Source organism: Papio anubis, chromosome 6, assembly GCF_008728515.1.
Source record: "Papio anubis isolate 15944 chromosome 6, Panubis1.0, whole genome shotgun sequence".
NCBI classification, from domain to species: Eukaryota; Metazoa; Chordata; class Mammalia; order Primates; family Cercopithecidae; genus Papio; species Papio anubis.
The window spans coordinates 112,275,758-112,296,750 of record NC_044981.1 but is presented as its reverse complement, the minus strand read 5'-3'; the positions used below and the strand labels follow the sequence as shown (position 1 = coordinate 112,296,750).

General features: G+C 44.0%; 1 protein-coding gene and 1 non-coding gene across 3 annotated transcripts in view; both read left to right on the top strand.

The window, feature by feature from the left end:
• PPP1R14C (protein phosphatase 1 regulatory inhibitor subunit 14C) overlaps positions 1-20,993 on the top strand; it is a 109,107-nt gene that overhangs the window by 19,654 nt on the left and 68,460 nt on the right. The gene's annotated exons all lie outside the window — the stretch shown is intronic.
• Positions 3,477-3,580, top strand: LOC116275597. Its single transcript, XR_004184712.1, has one exon. It is a non-coding gene; the product is annotated as a small nucleolar RNA U13 (small nucleolar RNA).

The following is a 20,993-nucleotide window of genomic DNA, read 5'->3' as shown; positions in this document are numbered from 1 at the left end:
CAACTTTATCAACTAGAAGATGGTGCTTATGTGCACTCCGTTTGCATTTGATTTTAACAGACTCTACTTATTTCTAGTTACTTCGGTTAGCACCCTTTTCCCCTATCCCCTTCAGTGAGGTTGTTGCATACATTTGTAATATAGATAGATTGTTTTATCACATTCTGCATTCCATCCTGGGATCCCGCAATCTCCTAAATGATTTTTTAAATTTGTGTATATTGTACATTAAGATTCATTCTTTGTGGAATCAGTCCTATGGATTTTAACAAATGCATAGTGTCATGTATCCACCCTTACAGTATCAAACAGAATAGTTGCACCTCCTAAAATATCTCCTGTGCTTTACCCATTTACCCTCCTCCTTTTCTTTTGTTTTCTTTTCTTTTATTTTGTTTTCTTTCGTTTTGTTTTGTTTTCTTTTATTTTTGAGACGGAGTCTTGCTTTGTCGCCCAGGCTGGAGTGCAGTGGTGTGATCTCAGCTCACTGCAACCTCTGCCTCCTGGATTCAAGCGATTCTCCTGCCTCAGCCTCCCCAGTAGCTGGGACTAAAGGCATGCGCCACAACATCCAGCTAATTTTTGTATTTTTAGTAGAGACGGGATTTCGCCATGTTGGCTAGGCTGGTCTCCAACTCCTGACCTCAGGTGATCTGCCCACCTGGGCCTCCCAAAGTGCTGGGATTACAGGCAAGAGCCACAGTGCCAGCCCAACCTCTGCCGTTTCTTCCTGAACCACTGATCCCTTTCCTATTGCTATCGTTTTGCCTTTTCCAGTATGTCATATAATTGAAATCATACAGTATACAGCATTTTCAGACTAACTTCTTTCACTACACAATATACATTTAAGATTCATCTGTGTGGTTTTTTTTTTTTTTTTGTGGCTTGATAGCTCAATTCTTTTTATGGCTGAATAAGATGCCATTGTATAAATGTACTACAGTTTATCCACTTGGCTCTTGAAGGACATCTTGGTTGCTTCAGTTTTTGATGATTACGAGTAAGCGTGGTATAAACACTTGTGGGTGGACTTTTGTTTGGATATATGTTAGAAATTAGTGAGGTCAAAATGCCACATGCACTTTTAGGTGCTAGGGACACAGGTGCTTAGATACAACAGCGAAAGAGTCCCTGTGCTCTTAAAAACAAACGCAAATGAGTAAATCAGAATGGCTTCAGCTCCTGAGTAGTGCTAGGAAAAAAAAAAGCTAATAGAATAATGAGTGAGAGACTGTGGCCAGGTTAATGGGGCCAGGAAGGGCTTCTTTGAGGAAGTTCATTGCATTTGTATCTGGGTCTGCATGATGAGGGATGGCACCAGCGGTGTGCAAAGCCCTGGGGGGACATACTGGACTCAGTTCATGCAAACACCCTGTGGCAGGATGAATCTTGGCATGACCAAGGGACTAGGAACAGAAAGAGGTGAAGATGTGAATGAGAGTATTTTCTTAAAAACTTTTTATTGTAGGCCAGGCACTGTGGCTCATGCCTGTAATCCCAGCACTTTGGGAGGCCGAGGCAGGCGGATCACGAGGTCAGGAGATCGAGACCATCCTGGCTAACACGGTGAAACCCTGTCTCTACTAAAAGTACAAAAAACTAGCCAGGCGTCATGGCTGGAGCCTGTAGTCCCAGCTACTTGGGAGGCTGAGGCAGGAGAATGGCATGAACCCGGGAGGCGGAGCTTGCAGTGAGCAGAGATTGCGCCACTGTACTCCAGCCTGGGTGACAGAGCCAGACTCTGTCTCAAAACAAACAAACAAACAAACAAACAAACCCTTTTTATTGTAGTATAACATGCAAAATACACAAAACCCAAGTGCAAGTGCACAGTTGATGAATTTTGTCAAATTGAAGCCACCCACCTTCCAGATCAGGAAATGGAATAGTGCCAGCACTGCAGGGGTCCCTCATGTATGCTCATCCCATTATTAGCCCCCTGTCCTCCCTCCAAGGTCATCTGATTAATTTTGCCTTCTTAAAAGCTTTTATGTCTGTTTTTGTTGTTATTGTTGTTCAACATTAGATGTGTGAGATACCCACATTGCTGCGTGTCATTTGAGGTTTGATCATTTCCGTTGCCACATAGTACTCCATGTGTGAATACGTCACAGTTGTTTTTTTATTGATTCTACTTTTGATGGACATTTGGAAGGCTTTCAGTTTTGAGCTATTCTGAATTGCGCTTCTGTGAATATTATTGCATGTGTCTTTTGGTGAACCTATGTCTGCGTTTCTGTTGGCTTATATACAGAGTTGCAAAATTGCTGGTTTATAGAGTATGTATATATTCAGCATTGCTAGGTACTCTCAGATGATTTCTTAAGTAACTGCACCAATGTACCTGCCCACGACACTATGTGAAAGTCCTGATTGTTTTCCATCCTCACCTACACTTGCTATCTTCTGACTTTTTCATTTAGCCGTCCATTATGTATATAGTGGTGTTGCATTATGGTTCAAATTTACATTTAGCTGATGACTAGTCAATTCCAGCCCCTTTTCATATGTTTACTGGCCTTTGGATATCCTCTTTGTGAAGTGCTTGTTCGATTCTTTTGCCCATTTCAAAGAGAAAAAACAACAACTTTGGGTTTGGGTTGTCTTTTATATATCCTGGACATTGATCTCTTATAGTCTAGATAAGAGCCCTTTGTTGGAAATATGTGTTCCACTTTGTGAATTGCCTTTTTCACTCTCTGAATGGTGACTTTTGAGGCACAGAGGTTCTTAATCTTAATATTTTCCAATTTGTCAGCTTTTTCCTTTATATTTGGTATATTTTCAACCTATTTAAGAAGCCCTTGTCTGCTACAAGGTCATGAAAATGTTTTTCTATGTTACCTTTTTGATGCTTCATTATTTTACCTTTTATATATAGATCTGTAATCCATCTGAAATTCATTTTTATGTGTGGTATAATGTAGAGATTAAGATTAAGATTATGTGTGGTATACAAGCCTGTAATCCCAGCACTTTGGGAGGCCGAGACGGGTGGATCACGAGGTCAGGAGATCGAGACCATCCTGGCTAACACGGTGAAACCCCGTCTCTACTAAGAAATACAAAAAACTAGCCGGGCGAGGTGGCGGGCGCCTGTAGTCCCAGCTACTCGGGAGGCTGAGGCCGGAGAATGGCGTGAACCCGGGAGGCGGAGCTTGCAGTGAGCTGAGATCCGGCCACTGCACTCTAGCCTGGGCTACAGAGCCAGACTCCGTCTCAAAAAAAAAAAAAAAAAAAAAAAGATTATGTGTGGTATAATGGACAGGTCTGAACTTGCCTTTAGGCAAGAGTTTTAAAATATCTGGGCTCCCACTCCAAGAAAAGATACTCAGATTTTGTGTTAGAGAAGACTTGACTTGCCTAGTTAATTACATTTCTTCTCTAGGCCCAAATATGTTTCTGGACCAGTTCTTTTGGCTAAAGTCCTTGGGGAAGGTTGGTTGACCTCAGATTGTTCAGTTGGCAGTACTGTACTTTTGTAGTACATGAGCATGATGACTGGGTATTCACATGCGTGTGTGAGATGTACCAGCCTTGAACCTTGTTATGACATTGGCACATTACCCATCTGCCCTGAATTTGGAAAAAAAAAATTCTTTTTTTTCCACTTGGACATCTAGTTGACCCAGTACCATTCATTTAAAGATCATCTTCTCTCACTGCACTGTAGTTAAAAATCAGGGGATACTGTAGATTGAACGTTTATATCCCCCTAAAATTTATATGTTGGAATCCTAAGCCCCAATATTATAGTACTGGGAGAGGGGCCTTTCAGAGGTGATTATGTCCTGAGGGTGGAGCACTCATGAATGGGATTAGTGCCCTTATAAAAGACACAAGAGAGCTCTCTTTCTCTGCTCTGCATCATGGGAGAACACATTGAGAAGTTAGCCATCTGCAAACCAGGAAGTTGGCTCTCACCAGACATGGGATCTGTGGCACCTTGATCTTGAACTTCCCAACTTCCAGAATGGTGAGAAATATATTTCTGTTGTTTAAACTACCAGTCTGTGGTAGTCTGTTAAAGCAGCCCAAACTGACTAAGACAGGAGACCTTATATGTGTGGCTCTATATAGATTCTAGTGAGTATGTTCGAATATTAGGTGGAGCCTTTCTGTCTTGCTCACTATACTCCATCTGCATTTCCTGGCAGTGGCCCCTGTGCTGTAAATATTCAATAAACATCAGTTAGTTGGTGGACAGGTCTGAACTTGCCTTTAGGCAAGAGTTTTAAAATATCTGGGCTCCCACTCCAAGAAAAGATGCTCAGATTTTGTGTTAGAGAAGACTCGACTTGCCTAGTTAATTACTTTTCTTCTCTAGGCCCAAATATGTTTCTGGACCAGCTCTTTTGGCTAAAGTCCTTGGGGAAGGTTAGTTGACCTCAGATTGTTCAGTTGGCAGTACTGCATCTATTTAACCATCCAGCCAGTCATACAATAAATATCTTTTATGGGCCTACTATGTGGTAGGCATAAAGTAGAACTGAAATAATAGGATTATTTCCGGAGTTTCTATTTTTAATTTTATAACATTTGTTGTTTCTTTCTTTACAAGTTAAACACTCAGTGCAAGGAGGGTAATTTTGAGAATATTCCTCCATATCTGAGGTAGCTTTATTGTTCTATTATAGTTATTTAAAATTTTTGTGTGTGACAGCCTGGATAAACAGGCAACAGGCCTAAGAATTAGAACTTTTATGTTGCTATCAGACTATTTTAAAACAAACAAAACCCTACAAAGAAAAAGAGATGAAAATAAATGTGAAGTGCAGTATTTCATACAGTGAATTCAGCGAGAAGTTAAGTACTTTTCTCATTTTCAAAATTTAGTGCCAAACCAAAGACCAAGTTTAGAAAAATAGACTAATGCATTTTCAGGAGGTTGGTGTGGACTCTGGATGTGCCAGTCAGTGCCAGTACACCAGATCGCATTGTGAGTGGGCCACGTGCCACATACCATGTGTCACATGCTGCATACTGCTCTTCTTTTTTTTTTTGAAATGGAGTCTCGCTTTGTCACCCAGGCTGGAGTGCAGTGGCATGATCTCGGCTCACTGCAGGCTCTGCCTGCCAAGTTCATGCCATTCTTCTGCCTCAGTCTCCTTAGTAGCTGGGACTACAGATGCCCACTACCATGCCTGGCTAAGTTTTTGTATTTTTAGTAGAGATGGGGTTTCACCATGTAAGCCAGGGTGGTCTCGATCTCCTGACCTCGTGATCTGCCCACCTCAGCCTCCCAAAGTGCTGGAATTACAGGCGTGAGCCGCTGTGCCTGGCCAAGTGCTGCTCTTCTTGGTAACTGCCCCCTGGGGAACAGAAGAGCCCTAGAGGCTTCTCCCATGGTGCCATCTTGCTTGGTGACACCAGGGCCTGGGGTTATGTCCCAGGGTCTCTTTATTCCTCCTTTCCTCTGGGGATGGATGTGAACAAAGAGGGGCAAGGGACAAGCAGATCCCCAAACTGGGGCCAGCTTCAGGAGGTAGCTGTTGGAAAATGGGGCTGCCTCCACCAGCACTTGTTGTCCACCACTGCCCATGTCCAGTGGCTGCAGTTTGAGCTGCTGTGAAGCCTTTTGGAGCCACTGGGAGAGGCAGCCTCGTAGCTTCCCCTCCTTAGGAGGAGGAAGCAGATTGCTAAGGGAACAGGGCGGCTGGTGCTTAATGTTACTTCCGTGATGGGACTGTGATTCTCTTTTCTATTTAGTTAATGTCATGTCCATTTTCCTTTTCAGCTTGTCTCAGGCGAATATTTTATATATTTAGTGAAACCTCACCAACCTTGAAGTCATGAATTTTGTAACTCCAGTCATTTGGAACCGAGTGAAGGAACCTAAAGGAAGGCAGAAAGAGGTCAGGCGCGGTGGCTCACGTCTGTAATCCTTGCACTTTGGGAGGCGGAGGCGGGCGAATCACTTGAGGTCAGAAGTTCAAAAACAGCCTGGCCAACGTGGTGAAACCTCTCATCTCTAAATACAAACATTAGGCCGAGCACAGTGGCTCACGCCTGTAATCCCAGCGCTTTGGGAGGCCGAGGTGGGCGAATCACTTGAGGTCTGGAGTTTGAGACCAGCCTGGCCAACACGGCAAACCCCGTCTCTACTAAAAATACAAAAAAATTAGCTGGGCATGATGGCGGGCACCTGTCATGCCAGCTACTCAGGAGGCTGAGGCAGGAGAATTGCTTGAACCTGGGAGGCAGAGGTTGCAGTGAGCTGAGAACGCACCACTGCGCTCCAGCCTGGGTGACAGAGCAAGACTCTGTCTCAAAAAAAAAAAAAAAAAAAAAAAAAAAAAGCAAAGAAAAAAGAAAGCAGAAAGCGTAGCTTTGAGACCCTAAAGAGATATGATATTCTCGGGTATGCTGGGGTATGTTCTTGATTTATCACAGAGGTCCTTGGGCTTCCACGTAGAGCTTCTGTGCTCTTACTTTAGCCACATTTCTAACAAGTTTGGTTTTCTGCTTTTTTAGTTCACTAGATTTAGAAGCAGCAAACTAGGCTGCTAGGTATACATCCTGGGAGAACATCTAGAAGTGACAGCTGACAGCCTGACAGTAAGGGAGGGGACGGAGCATCTATAAAAAGCTTGGAAGACCAGAGCCGTCTTATACTCTGTATAAGGCAAAGAGAGCTCTGAGCCTGTTGCAGCGTGTCCCGAGAGGCAGTGTGGCAGGACGCCTGGCCATAGGAGTGACCTGAGCCATTCAGACCCCAAAGGCAGGCACACGAGGAATCCCTTTAGAGAGATTTGAAGAAAAAGAGTTGAAATAATTTACCTATATAGAACCCTTGTTTTCCTTGGGATACTAAACACATAAAATAACTCCCCCTTTCTCTCCATGTCTCCCTTCTCCCCTTTCTCTTTCTCCCCTTCTCTCCTCCCCTCTTTCTCTCCTTCTCTCCTTCCCCCTTCCCCTCCCCCTTGCTTTTCTCCTACCCTTTCTGCAGTCCCTCCCCTCCTGACTCTCCTCTCCCCCACTCCTCCCCCACCTTGCTTTCTCCCTTTCGGTTTTAACTTCCCCTTTTACTTTCCTCTCCCCTACTCCTTCTCCCTAACACAATACAGCGTCCCTTTTTTTTTTTTTTTTTTTTTTTTTGTCTTTTGTCGTCTTTGAGGTTCACATATATGCAGTAAATTGCTGGTGAAAGTTTTAACAACTGGCTCTTATGAGAGAAAAAAATTCCTTGATTCACAGCAGCCCAGTTTCCTTGGTGTAAATTCTCACCATGGTTGATTTCAGGTGACCCTTGTGAGGTCCCTGGGGAGGAGCAGGGACAAGTACTTCCTCCATACAGATGCAGGAGATGGAAGTAACCTTAAGAGCGTAAGAATAGGAAAATGTCATCAAATAATTAGAAAGTCATGTTTTGAGTATTTACAACTTTATTATATACTCTTCTTATACAATTATATAATTTAATTAAAAATGTTAGTAACATTTAACTCAATGTATCAAAAATATTATCATTTTAACATATGATGGATATAAAATTATTATTATTTGAGACAGAGTCTCACTCTGTAGCCCAAGCTGGAGTACAGTGGTGCAATCTTGGCTCACTGCAACATCTGCCTCCCGGGCTCAAGTGATTCTCCTGCTTCAGCCTCCCACGTAGCTGGGACTATTGGTGCGTGCCACCATGCCCAGCTAATTTTTTGTATTTTAGTAGAAATGGGGTTTCGCCATGTTGCCCAGGGTGGTCTTGAACTCCTGAGCTCAGGCGATCCACCCGTCATGGCCTCCCAAAGTGCTGGGATTACAGGTGTGAGCCACTGTGCCCAGCCTCAATATAAAATTATCAATAAGATATTTTACACTCCTTAAAAATATATAACCTTCCATTATAGTTAGAGGTGATTCTATGACAAATTTTGACCAGGGAAATGAATTCACTGCATGGAGTGTCTGAATAATAATTTAATGGTAATTGATTCAGTTGTCATGGGAAACTTGTCCTTTTCCTTACTTCTTGAAATGTAAGTAGAAGAGGAAAAAAAATTAAAAATAGAAACAATAAAATAAGAACTTACGTATGACGTCTTTGAACTGTTGAACAAATGCCAATATCCAACTGTGTTGGACTTCTCTGTATATGGCAGAAAAAAAATCATATTTCGTCTCCAAACTGCTGTTAAAAGGTTGTTGTTGTTGTTACATGCAGCCAAACCCAATGGTTGAATAAAAGAGAAGGTGTCATAAGCAGAGACCTGTATAAGGTGAAGGCACAGGACAAGTGAATTGTGAATGAAGAAAATTCTAGGCTGATGAAATCAAATATGCAAAGGCCCAAGCGGGAAGGAGATGAAAGTAGAATGAACCAAGCTTTACTAATTACCAATATCATGCAACAAACTGCCCCACATCTTAGTGGCTTAAGAAATGCCTATCATTTATTTTGCTTACAAATCCGATTTGTGCATCATTTGTTGGGGGTGACTAATCTCTGTCTCATGGGGAATTAATTGATATGGCAAACTTAGGACCTGAGTATGTATTTTTAACATGACTCACTCCCGCATTCAGGAAACTGTTAGGGCCATGGGCCATTGTGTCAGCTCTTCAGCTACAGGCTTTTCCATGTGCTGTTTCGGTTTCCTTGCTGTATGGGGACTGGGCTCTGGAGTAAACATCTCAATACAATCAGGAAGAAGTTGTATTGCTTTTAATGACTTTTCCTTGGAGGTCACATAGTATCGCTTCTGTTCTAGTCACGGTTCTAACAAGGTTTCGAGGAAAAGGAACATAGATTTTACCTTCTGATGGGAGGAAAGTCAAGTGAGATCACCTTGTGAGGAAGGGAAGTGGAATGGGAAATACTGTTGAAGCCAGTTTTGGAAAATACAATCTGCCACACAAGAAAGAATAAGAAAATATGGGTGATGAGAACTGAATTCAACACATATTCATTACACTTTTGTCATGTCCTAGTTACTTTTTTTTTTTTTTTTTTGAGATGGAGTCTCGCTCTGACGCCCAGGCTGGAGTGCAGTGGCGCGATCTCGCCTCACTGCAAGTTCTGCCTCCCAGGTTCACACCATTCTCCTGCCTCAGCCTCCCAAGTAGCTGGGACTTTGGGCGACCGCCACCAGGCCTGGCTAATTTTTTTTTTTTTTGTATTTTTAGTAGAGATGGGGTTTCGCCGTGTTATCCAGGATGGTCTCGATTTCCTGACCTCGTGATCCACCGGCCTCGGCCCCCCAAAGTGCTGGGATTATAGACATGAGCCACCGCACCTGGCTGCTAGTTACCTTTTAAGCACCCATGATGTAGAAGTAGACCAAAAAGACAAAAGTCACTTCCCTTCCTTGTGGGTTTTACATTCTAGGGAAATGAGAGAGAAGAGTGATAGGCAATGAGGTTAGAAGAAACAGAGCCTTGGAGGTTACAGTACGATTCTTTTTTTTTTTTTTTTTTTTTAATGGTAAGGAATTTGAATTTTGTTTCCAAGTATGATAGCTTTTATGCAGGGAAGTGATATGGTCTTATTATTTTTTATGACTATAAAAGTTAACTTTTATTTAACATTTTTTTCAAAATACATTAAAAAAAATTTAAATGTTTTTTAGAGCAGTTTTAGATTCACAGTAAAATCGAGAGGAAGATACCTTTCCTGTGTACTCTCTGCCCAGTCCCCCAACACAGCCTCCCCACCAGCTTCCCCAGCGTGACACTCCCTAGGAGTGGTACATTTGTCACAATCGATGAACCTACGTTGACACGCCATTATCACCCAAAGTGCGTAGTTTACGTGAGGGTCCACTCAAGGTGTTGTACATTCCATGGGTTTGGACAAATGTGTAATGACGTTTATCCACCATGGTATGTTACAGAGGAGTTCCACTGACCTGAACATTCTCTCATTATCATGTTTGACAGCTGGCTTATAAAATTCCTGAAAATTTAACAGTGGTCTCTAGTGAGCTGGTACAAGCCAGCTCCATCTAGCATACCACTGCACATACCTAATGTCTTATAGTTGCAGGATTCTCTGTAATTTTGTATGAGCATAACAACAATCTAAACTCTATTATAAGGAGAATCCCAGAAGCTCACATTTAAAAGAGACCCGAGAGATCTTCTGTCCTGACTTCTCTGCCTGACACACTGACTCCATCTATAGCATGGTAAAAGGATCTTTCAGGGCCACTGCTGCTCAGATTTCTCACGTCTCCACACAGTGTCCGTGATTGACGCACACATTTGAAAGTTAAGGGATTTTCTTCAGGCTGCAAACCGGGACTGGAATTTCATCGCTTTCTCTCGTTCCTCTCTAATTTTATTCTCATGCAAACAGTCTGATTTCTGATTTCATAATTTAGCACAAGACATATTTTATTTAAATAGGGATGAATTTAAAGATCACAGAACCATGTCACTAAGTAAAATCAACAAATGTTTATCAGTGTTCAGAATCTCTCCCTTTCTTTGCTAAAGAATTTATGCTATGTATTCGTCACCTGTCTATAAAGAATTATAGATGGGAACCCTTTGCAGATGGGTAATTCATCATTAGATAGGTTATAGATAATCTCTCTATATATTCGTTACGTGGCATTGACATTTAGAACTAGTGGTTAAAGTCACTCTAGATGGGAAACATTAGATTCCTTCCCTAGACCAGGGAGACTGGACAGCTTTCTAGAAGATCTCTGTAACCCCCAGCATTGGTGCTTTTATGACAAGGCGAAGCTCTTTTGTAAAGCTGTGGTTTTGTGTGTGTGTGTTAATGCATCAGACCATTCCTGGCCTACTGTGCGAGGCCCTGTGGTGCAGGTGGGGAGGCAGAAATAGAGAGCGAGGTACAGCTGAGTGCAGACTCCCAGCTCTGAGCATCACTAGGTGTGTGACTTATTCAATTCATCATTTAGATATTGAGAGCTGATGTTAGGCATATTCTTTCTTTTCTTATGAAGCCTTGGTTTATTGTGGGCCTCAGAACAGAAGCTTCTTAGCCTGAAAATGAAGTTCTTTGGAAGTGCCATCTGACATGTCTCCTGATGGGCAGAGTTGCTGAAACCAGATAGCAGGGGGTTTGAGGGGTGCTGTAACTGACGTGGGGAGACTGACTGGAGACAAAGAATGAGGATAGTAACAGGAGATGACACCTCCTCCCCAGGAGGCTGGATGCATCTAGAGGCCTCGCGTGGCTGGATGTGGGTTACAAGGTCGCTCTCACAGTCAAGGTGTGAGCAAGGCCTTGGTCTTCCTATCAGCCGTGCTGTCTTCTAAGCCGCTCAGTCCACTCCCCATCCACCTCCAAACTGCTGCTTGCCTGGCCTCCCTCTTCATTGATGATGTGATGAACCACCCAAATAGACATGGAGTTTTTTTGTGTTTTGAAGTAATTTTAATTTACAGATTTGCAAAGAAAGCACATAGTTTTCCCCATGTACCCTTCACCCCGTTTCCTCCAATGTTGACATTTTCTTGTGTATTTCTCTATACTAAGAAATCAGCAATGGTACAAGGTAGCTAATGACAATCTTTATTGAGATCTCCCCATTTTTTCCACAAATACCATGTCTCTTCCAGCATGTCTTCCAGGAAACCACATTGCATGAGTAGAGTTCATTTTCAGCTCCTCTCATTTTCTCCCACACTTGGCACCACCCTTTTTCTTTCCCATCCCTATGGTGAGTGCCCGGGCCCAGCCTTTTCCACTCATGTGGAGCCTTTGGCACCCTCTCTTGGGCTCCCTTCCCCCGGATTCTCCCATCTTGCTGTATATGTGCTGCTCAGAGAGGCCACCATAAACATGACTCTTCTCAGGGGCCTCAGATCTCTCCCTGAATGAAGTCTGAGCTCCCTACAGCCCTTCTTTGTAACTTTCCAACTTGGTCTTGCACTACTTTCCAATTTCAGCCTTCTTCTGCAGACAGATGGGTCTCTTGGCAGACAGATGAGTCTCTTTAACTCTGCTTAATACCTGACGATGCCTAGTTCTCCCTGTGTGTTCCTTACATGCTTTATTTATCTTGTTCAGTCTTAGAATAATGCCGATGCCAGCCAGTGCTAGGAATTGAGGCCCGCAGAGGCTTATGGAACTGGCCCATGGTCACTCAGCCAGGACGTGGGAGCCTAAAACTGCAGACCTGAGGCTCTTAGGCACCCCACTCTCTCATCTCAACTTCAGGATAGCCTCGTGAGTTCTGCTCACGGCATTCCCAGGATCCCCCATCCTCAAAACTTCCTCTCTCTCAGTCCTGTCCATCCTTCAAAGCCCAACTTGAACCCCATCTCCATGAGGTCTTTTGTTTTAGGCTGAAATCAATTTGCTTACTCAGCACATCTCCCCCCACCCCCCCAGATTTATTAAGTATTATTGAAAAGTAATAATTATATATATTTGCAGTGTACAGACATGATGCTTTCATAGGTGCATACGTTGTGAAATGATTAAATCAAGCTAATTAACATATCCATCACCTCACATACATACCGTTTTCTAAATTGTGAGAACACTTACTAGCTTACATACTTCTTGGTATTTATAAATCAATTACAAAAAATGCTATGGCATCTTGGTGGGCACTTGCCATAGTTGCCTGTGGTATGGTTTCTTACGTGTGTGCATTTTTATCTTCTCAATTCGACTGTAAGCTCCTAGAGGGTGGGAACATTGGCTTATAATATTTGTGTCCTCTGGAAAGCCTGGCAGATATTCAGTGTTCAACAGTGTGTTTTAAATAAGTATAATTTTCTGGAAGATAATCTAATAATAAGTAGTGAAGGCCAGGCGCGGTGGTTCACGCCTGTAATCCCAGCATTTTGGGAGGCCGAGGTGGGCGGATCACAAGGTCAGGAGTTTGAGACCAGCCTGGCCAATATGGTAAAACCCCATCTCTACTAAAAATACGAAAAAAGCCTGGCATGGTGGTGCATGCCTGTAATCCCAGCTACTCAGGAGGCTGAGGCAGGAGAATTGCTTGAACCTGGGAGGCAGAGGTTGCGGTGAGCTGAGATCACTCCACGGCACTCCAGCCTGGGCAAAGCGGGAGACTCTGTCTCAAAAAAAAAAAAAAAATAATAATAATAATGAAGAGGATGTTCCATTTTTGCTCTCGTGTTTGAAACGTATGCTCGTTTGGCTTGAACACGGTTTATGATACCACTATGACATTTCATCCGTGTTGACCAAATAATAAAACCAGAAACAACAATGACAGTAGTAGCTCACATAGCGCTTATTATGTGCTGGGCTCTATTCTACGGCTTGCCCATGTTAACTCCTTCCATCCTCTTAATAAACCTGTGAGGTGGATGCTACTTCTGGTCCCATTGTAGGGATGGAACCAGGCAAGAAGAAGTCCAGTAACTTGCTGAGAGCCGTGGAGAAGGTGGTGGAGTTGGAAGGGGCCCTGTCTGAGCTGGGTTTCTTGGATCTGCTTCAGTGGGATCTCTCAGCAGAGAGCACATGGACCCAGTGCTTGCCTCTTTTTGTGTGTGGAATTACAGTGGTCATTTACTAAGGATGCAGAGCTTTGATATGTTGAATTTATTTTGGGGAAAGTGAGTCTGTTAATATTGTGAGTCCTTATAAATATTTAACTCCCTGCTCTTTATGACTAGTTAGTAATCTCCTTTGTAAAATATTACTTCAACAATGAAAAGCACAAATAAAGTTGAATTCCTTCAGCATGGGGCTGGTGAGGACATTTCCAAATGCAAGGAAGTTACTTTGACATCTCCCTGGTGGTGCCTTGGTCAGCCCAGGTACAGACGTGGGTAATTACCAGAACTGTTGCTTTGTGTGATTTCCCTAGTCAAAGGCTTAATCATTTGACAGCATCTAACCAAGTGTTACCAGGTAACATAACCCATGGCTCTTGACTGTGCTAGGTATGAGGCTGGTGTTTTCTCAGCAGAACCAGTTAAAATAAAACCTAGATGTCATACCCTAGTCTGGCCTGTTTTGGAAAATGCAGCTTGAACCACAAGCCCAATCTACCTGTGGTGTTTTATAACACTGTTTGGTTGGCCAGTCTTCTTCAGCGGGCCCTGAATATCTTATACTTCTCTCTCTGGTAACAGGTTCTGTAAACCGGCCACACCTGTCATAATGACTCCACTAAAGGAGAATTCAGAGCTCCACTGGGGATACTTAGAATAGTGAGATGATGTGGTCTTGTGTTATTTTCCCTTTCTTGGGGGTTATCCCTTGATTAATTACCTGTCTTTTGGAGAGAGAGTGTTCTTATAATTGGGGTGAACAGAAGGGCCCTAGTGGGCACCACAGGATGGGGGAGTGTGGGGCATTGCAGTAGAACCCAGGCAGCACTTGGAGCCAGCCCTACTGGCTATCTGGGCAGGCCAGCCCTGGAGGGATTCCTGTCTTCTCAACGGGAGTGCCTATGGCTTCCATGAGTTACCAAACTGGAAATTGCTTCTAACAATCGAGTTGGAGGCAGGGCGCCCGTGGTACTATCTGTGTCTGGCTTCCTTGGTAACTACCTCTTGTCTTGTTTCCTGCTTCCAGTCAATGCCTTTAGGATTAGGCTGAACTTTCCCCTTCATTGTATGTCTCAGCGTCAAAGAGAGGACAAAGAAGGAACATCTTGTTGCTATCTTATTTGAAATACCAGATTAGTTCAGGGTTCAATAAAGGTGAGACCGTCCTTCGCTTATTTGAAGGAATTGCTGTTAGTCTAATTCATGATCTGCGTCTTTCTACTGCTATTTTGGTGGATTTGTGGATTGGCGTCCCTGGGCCAGAAGAATTTTGTTATCATCCTCAAGTAGTCCACATTCAAACAAATCCCTTTTGGATCACAGAAGTAAGATTTTTTCCTTCAAGCTGTTATAATGAGTAAGGCCCAGGTAAGGGCCATGTCCTGCCATTGCTGCAGGTGTCTGGGTTTTGCAGAGGGCCTGAAGGAGTGGCTTCAAACAGGACAGTCCTGTTCATCATGTGGGAGACCTTGTGGGCAAGGAGATGGGTTTTATATGGAGGAGGACACTCAAGGAAGAGGGAGGAGAGATCACGAGGAAGGACCAGTTATTTAGGGCTGGTCCCACCCGCCAGTGATCTGGCCTCCCACTGTGTGTCTCTCTCTACCTTCTAGCATGCCTGTGTCCTAACTCCACGTCCTGTTTGCTGCCTTTTCCATACCAGAAATCCTAATGTCCATGGCTCAGCCTGGCCCTAGGTCCTGAGAGACGTCCTGCTGTGTAGCTCTAGTGGCAGATGTGGTGGACACGGAGCACCTGTCTGGGCACAATTCAGCCAGCCTGTTCTCAGTGGAAGCCGCACAGATCTTCTCTGCACCATGTGACCATTTGAAAACGGGTGCCCTTGACAATTCCGAAAAAACTAAGATAGACCGTGTCTTTTCCTGTTGTTTCTGTGAAAGGATCTGGGGAGAAGAGGCAAAAAATGAAGTGATAGTTTCAGAGCCATATATGGACCTCACTTAGTGGAGTGAGTGTTGGGGCCAGGTTTATATTGGGAAGGGAACTATCTTGGTAGATAAAAAGGGAAAACTCTTGCTGGTGTGACCAAAAGGCTGGAACCTGTCTGTTGACAGCAGAGAAGGCACGTGAAGAGTCATGTGTAGCACGTCCTCAGGCCTGGCTTTGGGGCCTGTGGAGCTTCCATGCAGATCCGGTGGTCACCGATAGCCTTACTATTCCTTTCGCCCTCTCAGTCCCTCTCTGTCTGTCTCTCCCTGGTAGGATCCAACATACACATATCTGTGGGTGCAAATACATAAGCAGCTCTGAGTCAGTCGTCTTTCCCTCATTGTTGTCCCCAAAGTCCCACAATCTTGTGTCCTTCTTGGAGACCCGTTTGATTCAGCATCCTGTGAGGCCTGGGGTTCCACTCCTGACAACTGTCAGGGAGGCAGGCAGTGGGGAGTGGGGCGTGGGCCGCTTTCTCTGGGCCAGTCTGGACTGCAGCAGAGCCCCAGCAACTCTCCCAACAAGGGGCCAGGGCAGACTCATCTTCTGAGGCCCGGTCGTCAGACGAGGAAGATGGGCTTCCCTGTGGCATGTGTGTTTCCCCTCGTCACTGTGTGGTTAGCCCCGGCGGGGATATAAATATTATCCAGCTGTTCACTGGTTAATGTTTTACCTTGCATGAGAATGTGTTGTTCCCAGGCAGCTGTGTGTCATAGTTACAGTCTCCTAGAGGGCTTGTGCGTGTGTCTCCTGGAGCCGCGGCTGGCCCTCACCCCCCATGCAGCCTCCGTGAGGCCTTTTATGCAGAGCCTTGCCCTTGTGTGTGCCCTCCTACTCCATCTGCATCTTGTCGTCAGTTGCTGGTGCCACCTCAGCAGGGTTTACCGTGACCTTTCTTGGGCCCATCTGGGAGCAGTGGGAGTAGGTCTGGACCTAGGGGTCCAAAGGGTCTTTCCCACAACCTAGCCTGTGTAAGAGGCTGGAGGAAATCCTGAATGCAGGCAGAGGAGCCTGTCACAGAGGCCCCTGGGGACAGTGGACACTGGCTCTGTGGGCCGACTGAGGAGCAAGACCAGCTAGAGCATGTCAGGGGATGGTGGGTGTGATTGGAGAGGAGGGCGGTCACAGCAGGTGAGGTTGTGTCCCTCTCCTAATATGCAGGGCAGCCTTTGAATTTCATTTCTTCAGTTCAGGTAAAGTCAATACAATTGATTTCTAGACCTGTAGACCTACACGAAGTATCTCAACCAAAGAGATGTTTATCTCTAACCTAAGCATAGCTCCAACTATTTTATTTCTCCCTTTGTTTTTTGGAATCATTAAAGGTAAAATTACTCCCAGTCATCACAATTGCCACGATGACATAAGATACTGCGTCAGAAATAGTAACGAGGGTCTTTATACTATTGTTTATTTCATTACTTGGAATGAAAATGACAATCTAAGGTGAAGAGATGGACTTAGTTTGTCTCAAATAGGGAAACATCTAGGTGTAGATTTTCAGATCTCACAGGGGACTAATTTCTTCATCTGCAGAGGAGGAAATAGACAGGATGTGTGTAGCTCTTGGGTGACCGGCTCAATACACAGATGCTGGAGGTGAAGGGAGCTCTCTAGGGAAAGTTGGTGGCTGCACTTACTTGCTTTCTGTACTCTCCCTGTCACTACGAATAAGGGAAGTGTTTTTAGAAGCTCTGTTCTACTTCCTAAAATACCTTATAATGCATTTCCTTTTGGGAGGAAGGGAGGCCTGTGGTGTCTGCCTGTCCTGAGATTAGAACCAACCTGGGAAGGCACTGGGGAGACCCAGGGAGGAAGGAGACTGTGGTCGCCAAGCATAGTGGCTCATACCTGTAGTTCCAGCACTTTGGGAGGCCAAGATGGGGGTGCTGCTTGAGCCCAGGAGTTCAATACCAGCTGGGACAACATAGCGAGACCGTGTCTCTACACAAACTAAAAATTTGCCAGTGTGGTGGTGCTAGCTACTCAGGAGGCTGAGGCAGGAGGATTGCTTGAGCTCAAGGGTTCAAGGCTGTAATGAGCTATCATTGCATCACTGCACTCTAGCCTGGGCAACAGAGTGAGACACTAACAGAAAGAAAGAAAAAGAGAGAAAGAGAGAAAGAGAGAGAGAGGAAGAGAGAAAGAAAGGACGGAGGGAGGGAGGGTCGTTCATGAAGCCTTTATCTATAACAGACAGCCCAGGTGTAGAGAGTCCAGATAAGTGTCTAGATTTTTCCATGTTGGCCTATGTTTTTAAATGGAAATGAACTCTGTAGACTTGCCCTTCATTAGAATCTGAATCCCCAAACACCTGTCTCTCATTAAATCTCCACCATTGGTTTATGGGCTGTTAAAAAAAATGGGATAATATCCGTGATGGCTGTCTTACACGGGTGACATAAATAACATTCTTTCCAAATACAGCTGTGACAAAACTGAACAATAATATCCATGCATAGAATTAGTGAGAAAGACAGGGGTTTGAGTCCCAACTCTGCCACATTACTGACTGTGTGATCTTAGGGAAGTTACTTAGTCTCTCTGTTTTTTGGTTTCCTCATTTGTAAGGTGTATGTTGGGGGAACAGGTGACAAAAGGGATGTTGTAAGAATTAACTGAGATGGGCCGGGCATGGTGGCTCCAGCCTGTAATTCCAGCACTTTGAGAGGCCAAGGGGGATAGATCACCTGAGGTCAGGGGTTTGCGACCAGCCTGGCCAACATGACGAGACCCTGTCTCTACTAAAACCACAAAAATTAGCTGGGAGTGGTGGTATGTGCCTGTGATCCCAGCTACTCAGGAAGCTGAGGCATGAGAATCACTCAAACCTGGGATATGGAGGTTGCAGTGAGCCAAGATTGTGCCACTGCACTCCAGCCTGGGTGACAGAGTGAGACTCCATTTCAAAAAACAAACAAACAACCAAAAAAGAATTAACTCAGATGATCCATGCGATAAAGCATTTAGCATAGTGTCTGGTAGACAGGGTGCACTCAGTGGATGTTTGCTATTATTATATTTGAGACAGAATAGTATGGATTGGTACAAGAGTTGACTTCAGCTCTAGCTGTGTGACTGTGGGCAAATAACACCCTGAGTCTCAGCTACTTCATCTGTAAGATGGGGATATTAGTTGCATCTGCATGAAAGAGTGGCTATGAGAGCTGTACATGGCAGGGCTTGGGGAAAGTAGTTTAATGAAATGTAAGCACTGTAAGATTTAATACTTCTGTGTTTCATCCAGCATTGTATAAGGAACTCTGCACCCGTGGGTACATGTCATGAGCTCCTCAGTTTGCCTCCTGTTGTTTTCTCTGATGTCCATGTTGTCACAGCTGTTCTTGGAAGAGTTGTTTTAGGCGTGTGTCTTGAGGTCCTTCCTGTGGGCACTGTAGTGGGCAACACAGGAGAGGCAGTCTGTGAAGCTCCCTAAGAGCATGGCTGGGGTGGGGGCGAGTGAAGTGAAAGCCTCAGATTGTGTGACTTTGAAGGGAGCCTGGTGCTGAGTCATTTGAAGAGATGATTTTTTATTGCTGAATGATGAGCCTGGACTACGTCAGCAGGTCTAAGAGGGGCTCTGGACAAAATAAGAGACAATCTGGTGCAAATCTACATAGTTACTGGAAAAATTAGTGTCCACATTCTTCTTATAGTGCATCCAAAATAAGGACAGAATGTCAAAGTGTAGGCTTATTTGGGTGAGAGAAAGGTAGAGAAACTACAGCTCTTCCCTTAGGTCAGATTTAAATTGAGTAGTTACTGATGTCTTTTTTTAAATGTGAAATTTAGTGGAGCTGCCTTTCAAAGTGCGGTGTTTATCCCCCCTTTAGTCTGTCTATCCATAGTGGCTGGGGGCTTCAGGTTAGGCTGGCATTCTACGAGGTGTTCTTGGTAAGGATTTCCTGGCATGGAGTCTCGCTATGTCACCAGGCTGGAGTGCAGTGGTGAGCTCTCATCTCACTGCAACCTCTGCCTCTCGAGTTCAAGATTCTCTTGGCTCAGCCTCCTGAGCAGCTGGGATTACAGGCATACACCACCACGCCCAGCTAATCTTTCTCTAGAGGTTATTATTATTCAAGGGTGTTTTTCAGGAAGTTGGTGGACAGTGGTGGGCATTTCTGCTCTGGGATTCAGGTTGTCCTTAGAGGAGAAATTCGAATAATCTGGTAGAACATTAAAAAAATGTTCTTGAGTATTTAACTGTTGGCTATCAATGTTCTTTTCTGCTGCCCTGTCTCTTCGCTTACTTTATTTCTTGTTCCCCAAGCAATCCACTTCTCAAATTGGCTGCTTGCACATAATGTTTTCAAAAAAATTTTTTTTTTGCTGATACCTTAATTAGGAAAAATGTCAGCTCTGCGCCTAGCCTTCTTGTTTCTAAACATAGTAAGATGCCTTTGTCCTTCGCCTTAGTTGTACCTTGCTGCAGAGCTAAGCTGTTAGGTTTGCTTTGAGTGTGTGTGAGTCATCTTTTTGACAAACACAGCATACCTTTTGTGTATATGTGTTAAGATCTTTCATTAAATGTGACTTGATTTATTTATGATTTTGAGCTAGGACAGGTTTTCTTTTTCATTGCTTCTCAAATTTGCCTTGAAATAGAATTACTTACTGCAGTAAATGATTTGCAGTATGTTTATCCCCTTCTTCTTCGTCCGTAGCAGCTGCTAGTTGAAGTGGGAAATAGGATTCAGTGGTGGAATAAGAATTAGTTTTTTTGGATATGCCAAATTTCTAATTGACTATATAGCTAACTAACTTGTGTGTAAAGGATATTTAAAAACCATAAAACTTAATCTTGTCGTTTGACTAAATTCAGCCATTTTCATGAAATTGGTATGCATTTATAGATTTTCAGGTTATGGTCAGCAGCAGAACAGCTTTAGACTGTGTAGTGGTCAAGGGCATGCACTCTCTATCCAGACCTGCCGGGTTTGAATTTGACCTCCCTATTTCCAAGCTATGTACCTTGAGGGAAATTATTCGGCCTCTCTGTTTTAACTGCCTCAGGCTGCTATAACGAAATACCATAGCCTGTGAAGCTTGAACAATATAGATGCGTTTCTCACAGTTCTGGAGGCTGGGAAGTCCGAGGTCAGGACCAGTAGATTGGGTGTTTGGTGAGGACCTACTTCCTGGTTTGCAAATGGCGGTCATCCTGCTGTATCCTCACATGGAGAGATAGAGATCATCCATTCATGAGGCCTCCACTCTCATGGCCTAATAACCTCCCAAAGGTCTCACGTCCTAATGTCATCACTGTGGGGGTTAGGGCTTCACCATGTGAATTTTGGGGAACACAAACAGTCAGTCCATGGTAGCACTCTCTATTTACTCAACTGTAAAATGGGGATAATAAAGATGTGGACCTACCTTATAAGGTTGTTGTGAAGATTAAATGAGATAATACATGTGAGATGCACAGTACTACTTACTGTCACCAAGTAAGTACAGCAGCCAGCCATGCTTTGCTTAGTGATGGGGATATGTTCTGAGAAATACATCCTTCAGTGACTTTGTTGATTTGTGAACATCATAGAGTGAACTACACACACCTAGATGGTACAGCCTACTACACACCT